This window comes from Setaria italica, chromosome V (assembly GCF_000263155.2).
Source record: "Setaria italica strain Yugu1 chromosome V, Setaria_italica_v2.0, whole genome shotgun sequence".
NCBI lineage: Eukaryota > Viridiplantae > Streptophyta > Magnoliopsida > Poales > Poaceae > Setaria > Setaria italica.
Window position 1 is genome coordinate 7403659 of NC_028454.1, and position 6489 is coordinate 7410147.

The following is a 6489-nucleotide window of genomic DNA, read 5'->3' on the forward strand; positions in this document are numbered from 1 at the left end:
TCCATTAGGCAGTTTCTGACCAGAGCACCCTATTCCTTTGCATCCAGAAAGACAAAGAGCCTTTGGCCAGCTATGTTAAAAGATTCGTTCTGTTGAAGTCACAAACTCCTGATGTAGACGAAAGCATAGCCATAGCTGCATGCATCAAAGGGCTAACTCCAAGCCCAACAACCTCTCATCTAACAAGAGAAAAGCTAAAAACCATGGACGCTTTGTCTTTAGAGCTAAAAAAGTATTGTAGATCATATGAAGATCACAGAAGGAGAGTGACGGAAAAAAATCATCAAAGGCAAGCAGAAAAAGATCAGAATTGGCAAGCCTTGAGGTACAACTACGTGCAGCAACACCACCGCCCATATCCAGCTCAACAAGTGCTGTCGATCGAGGGTACTCAACCCTCGCAACAAAATTAAAACCACAACAGGCAGCCTCAACAGCAATCACCACTAAACTTTGCTAGTGGCTAGAGAGGCGGTTACGCCGGAAGGGGAAGAGGCCGAGGCCCGAGGCATAGGGCCTCTGAGGCCGCATAACCAGAACAACCAACCTCGAATGTTCTACTGTACCTTCCATGGCAAGAAGCTTGACCACGCAACTGATTTTTTCCTAGAAACCAAAAAAACCTTTGAAAGAATAGCCGAAGAGAAAAAAGCAGCTGCGGCACCCAAAACCATCCACCATACTACTTTTTGGCCACAACAACCATACTTCTCAAACACTAACCTCGCAAACTTTCAAGCCGCCATGATGTGGCAACATTCACCACAATTCCACCCTTAAACTCAGCAAGCCTCGCAAACCGCGAGCTTCACGCCTTCCCAGCCTCTACACGAGATACTGCTACCTCCATCAAATCTTCCAAACTAGATTCCAAAAGCCGAGTCCAACAACTCATAGAACAACAACCCCAAAGCTTTACCCACCTACGGCATGATAATGCCAATTTTAGGGGGATCCACGCAAGTCGAGCATCAAGAAGACAGCCAAAACGCCTTGCCTACCTATGGCATGATAATGCCAATAGCTGGAGGATCTTCCCTTGAGTTCAAAAATAAAAGAGAAAAGAGAGATTACTTCAGGCAAATGATTACAATCATACTTGATGGGCTTCCAGCCAAGCCAGAGTGGGCGCACATGCCTATCTCTTTCACGGAAGAACATTTCAAACTGAAGACAGCCTCGCATAACGATGCGATGGTGATCGAGGCCATCATAGCTGGGTGGAAAATTGGAAAGGTCCTAGTTGACAACGGAAGCTTTGCGGACATCATCTTCACAAACACATTTAGAGAAATGAAGATTAATCCTCATTTACTAGAGCCAGCAGAAGTGTCATTGCTTGGCTTCGGGGGGAGGCTAGTTAAAGCCTTGGGAAAAATTTCGTTACCCGTATCATTCAGAAATCTAGACAACGCCAGAACGGAACGCATAACGTTCGACGTTGTCGAAATCTACTACCCATACTTTGCTATCCTTGGCAGAGGGTTCATCAACAAGTTTGATGCGGCAATAAGGTAGCTGTTCCTATGTATGAAGATCCCAACCCTAAAACGGGTCATCACAGTTTATGGCGATCAGCAACCCGACAGAAACACTGAAAAAGGTGAAACCCCCAGCTAGAAAAATGTGTGCCATTTGACAAGTCCCAACGAGGCTGAGCAACAAGAAAGGAAAACGCCATACGTTGAGCATAAGAGGGACAAAGAAAAAGTAAAAATAAGCGCAGATGGCGAAACAAAATGAGTCCTCCTAGATTATTGCATCATGGATAGATATGTGATGATAGGGGCTAACCTCGAGCCCGAAGAAGAGAATAAACTAATCGAGTTCTTAAAATAAAAATAAAGATGTCTTCGCTTGGTTTGCCAGTGACCTGCAAGGGGTTGATAGAGATATAATCGAGCACGAGCTCGAAATAAAGAAAGGCGCAAAGCCAAAAAAAATAAAACTCCGAAAAATGTCAGAAGAAAAAGCGCAAGTTGTAAAATCAGAAGTTCAAAGACTTCTTGATGCTAATGTCATATGCCCGGTCGTGTACCCAGAATGGCTAGCCAACACGGTGCGAGTCAAAAAGAAGAATGGCAAATGGAGAATGTGCATAGATTTCACTGACCTGAACAAGGCTTGCCCAAAAGATGATTATCCGTTAGAGAGAGTAGACAAAGTGGTAGACAACGCTGCAAATAGTGAGGTGTTGTCATTGCTGGACATGTTCTTAGGATACCACCTAGTTAGAATAAAGAAAGAAGATGAAGGGAAAAAAAACAAGTTTTATAACTCCTTTTGGAACTTACTGCTTCGTGAGAATGCCCGAGGGGCTCAAAAATGTGGGGCAAACTTTTTCAAGAATGATAGCAATAGTCCTGTGCAGGCAGCTCCAAAGAAACATCTTGGCCTATGTTGATGACATTGTCGTGAAAAGTGACAAGCTAGAGAACCACATACTCAACCTCGCAAAAACTTTTGCCAACTTGAGAGTAGCAAATCTAAAGCTCAATCCAGAAAAGTGTGTATTCGGAATCCAGTGAGGCAAAGTCCTAGGATGCCTAGTATCAACAAAAGGTATTGAGGCTAACTCGGACAAAACTGAAGCCCTTGTCGACATGAAAGAGCCAACCTCGGTGAAGGACGTGCAAAAGCTGACAGGGAGAATTGTAGCCCTCAATAGGTTCATCCTAAAGGCAGCTGAACGAAGCTTACCATTTTTCTAAGCATTGCGAAGCTCTAAGAAATTCGAGTGGGGAGAGCAGCAGAGCAAAGCATTCCAGTAGCTGAAGAATTATTTAACAAACATGACAAAGTTGTGTCCGCCTGAGCCAAAGTCCCCTTTGCTATTATACTTATCAGCCTTGAGCTCAGCGGTTAGCACCACCTTAGTCCAAGAAAAGGAGATTGATGGCAAGCTGAAATTAATTCAAATTTACTTCGCATCGGAGGCATTGTCAGGAGCAAAAGTGTTCTACTCGAAGTTGGAAAAAATTGCATATACCGTAGTAATGGCAGCCCGCAAGCTAAGGCACTACTTCGAGGGTCACAGAATTGTGGCAGTTACCAACCAACCGTTGCATGACCTCTTCACAAACGGAGAAGCCTTGGAAAGAATAGCTAAATGGGCATCAGAGTTATCAGAGTACGTTGTGGATTTTGAAAGAAGATGTGCAATCAAATCTCAAGTTTTAGCGGACTTCATAGTAGATTGAACATCCCCATGTGTTAGCCAATTGAGGTCGAGGTCCCTTGGATCATGCATTGTGATAGAGCCTGGTGTGACAAGGGGGCTGGGGTCTCAGCTATCATCACCTCACCATCGGGTGTCAAAATGAGATACGCTGCAAGGCTTGACTTCGCAGGTGACGTGAGGTCCACAAACAACAACACCAAATATGAAGGATTGCTTCTGGGGCTAAGAAAAATGAGGGCCCTGGGACAACAAGTGTTCATTGTAAAAACAGACTCCAAAGTAATTCAAGAGCATGTTGAAAAGAATAGCAAGGCTACAGAGCCAGAGCTCATCAAGTACCTGACCGCGGTAAGAACGATGGAGAAATATTTCAAAGGTTTTACTGTACAACACATCCCAAGGGTGGAGAATGATGAGGCAGATAGGCTAGCAAAGGCAGCACACAAAGTCAGCCCATGCCTCCTGATGCATTTTACGAGACCATCTGTATGCCATCAACGAAAGAGCTAGCCTCAAAAACTGTGAATGCTATCACAAGATTTGACTGGAGGGTCAAAATCATGACCTATCTCAGGGGACATTTCGAGCCTCATGACGAAGCTGAGCTGAGTAGATTGAAAAAAAGGGCCAGGGGCAACGCAATAGTTGATGGAGAGTTATACAAATTAGAAATATCATCTCCTTGGCTACGGTGCATAACCGTAGAAAATGGGAAAGAGTTGCTAGCTAAAATTCACAAAGACTTTTGTGGCTCACACATTGGAGCCAAAGCTTTGGTAGGCAAATCTATAAGACAAGGATTCTACTGGCCTATTGCAATCCTTGATGCTCGAGGCTTGGTAAGAAGCTGCGAGGCTTGCTAGAAAATAGCAAATCAACAGAATGCACCCTCGCTTCCAGTACAGCTCATTCTGCCAACTTGGTCGCTGCAAAGATGGGGCATGGACTTAGTAGGACCACTGCCGACAGCTCAAGGCAACTGCAAATTTTCAGTGGTGGCAGTCGACTACTTCACCAAGTGGATTGAAGCTAAGCCACTAGCAAACATAACCTCGAGCTCAGTACAAAAGTTTTTTTTTGGCAAAACATCATTTGCAGATTCGGAGTTCCTAGAGAACTAGTAGTGTACAATGGCAAGCAATTTGACTGCATTGATTTCAAGGAATTCTATGCAAGCATTGGCACAATGGTACAATTTGCCTCGGTGTATCATCCTCAGTCAAACGGAGCTATGGAAAGAGAAAACGGCTTATCTTTTCAAGCATAAAAAATGTTTGTTTGATCAAAAGAAAGGACAGTGGGTGGATGAGCTTCTGAGGGTAATCTGGTCCCACAACACCACAACATCAAGAGCAACGGATTTTACACCTTTTTGGATCTTATTTGCTTCTAAGGCAATCACACCTAAAGAAATAAAGAACAAAAGCCTCAGAGTGCTGAAAATCGAGGCTAGCTCAGATAATGAAAAAATTGAAAAAGACATGATAGAGCTTGACATACTGCAAGCTGCAGAAAACCTTGACAAATATCAACAAGAAACAAGAAAGTGGAGGGACAAGAAAGTGATCCAAAAGGAAATCAAGGTGGGTGACCTCATCATCAAGAAGAGGAAAAACTGGGAAAACCTCGGAAAATTGCAAGAAACTTGGGAAGGACCATATATTGTCACTCGGAGTAACACGCCAGGATCTTTCTACCTCGCAGACCAGCTTGGAGCGGAGTTGCGACACACATGGAATGTGGACAACTTGCGCAAGTACTACCCTTAGCCATCACGTTTAGTAGCGCCATCAACTTGTGAAACTATAAACAATGTCGAGGGCAGCAAATTTACTTTATCGCATTTACTTTCTCACAAACGGACTGCACTCTTTTCCTTGCTAGAGGGGCTCCATTCTGGAGGTAAGGTTTTAACGAGGCAGATCCTTGTAAACTTTCTACTGTTTAATGAAATGCAATTCCCCCCAATGACTCTCGATTATTGTCTCAAAGAGACTATTAACTTACGCTATCTCATCTCAAAAGCAACAACAAGTTGCCTAGCCTCGTATTTCTGTGCAATGAAAAACTTGTGTTTCTACGCAAGTGCTTCAAAGCAATAACAAGTTGCCTAGCCTTGCATTTCTGTGCGATAAAAAACTTGCGTTTCTGCGCAAGTGCATCAAAGCAACAATAAGTTGCCTAGCCTCGCATTTCTGTGCAATAAAAAACTTGTGTTTCTGCGCAAGTGCATCAAAGCAACAACAAGATGCCCAGCCTCGTATTTCTGTGTGATGAAAAACTTGCGTTTCTGCGCAAGTGTATCAAAGCAACAATAAGTTGCATAACCTCATCTTTTATACGCATTATACATGCGAAGATTCGTTTCTATTCAAATGCTACAAAAAAACAATAGCCCTCAGTAACCGAGCCTTGCACTCTTTCATGTTAAAAAATTCATATCTAACCTCGCGGGTTTAGCAACGGAATCAAGTTAATAAAAATCTATTAAACCTCGAGCCCTTATAAACTTTATGGTCGAAGAAACCAAGGGTTGCGACATCAACCAAGCTCTTGCTATATTGCTAAGTCAACAAAACTCGAAAACAAGTTTTTGTCGACTTAAGTTATAAGTCAACTAGAAACCTAAAACAAAAAAAATCAATTTCTTTCACGCAAAGGAATGAAAGGGGGGGTTGAGATTTTCTAACAGAAAGAAGCGTTTCATCCCTATACATGAAAAAAGGTTCCTTTACCTCGAGCAAACACGCCAAAGCTTTGTTTGCTCAAGCAAAACCCTCGCACAAAGGAATAGGTGGGGGTGACATTTTTTCAAAAATAAAACGATGTTCATCCCTTTGTCCTCAGGATTTTGCCACAAATCTAACAATGGTTTTTCATCGCATAGCTAAGCATTAAGCCTAGAAACTCAACAACCCAAAAGGTAGTAGTCGCGGATGCTCAACAACCTCGGCAAAAGCCTCCGCATAAAGGAACAGGGGGGTGACATTTTTTCTAAAGAAACACGCCGCTCGTTCCTTTATGCTATGAGTTTTGCTGTAAATCCAAGAAAATCTCGCAAACAATCAACCTTGGAGCAAAAGAATTCGTGAAAGCGCGAAAGTCAAAAACAAGGCAATTAGCACGAATACTTAGCATTGTTCAAGGATCTAAAGCTAAATAGCTAGTAGTTACATCACAATTTACAACCAAACCAATAGCCACAAAATGTTTCACAGCATAAGCCTAAAACCGCTACAATGATCCCTCGTAGCCTCAAGCACTATTCCTCTTGGCGCCCAGAGCCTTCACCCTCGTCATCAACCTTC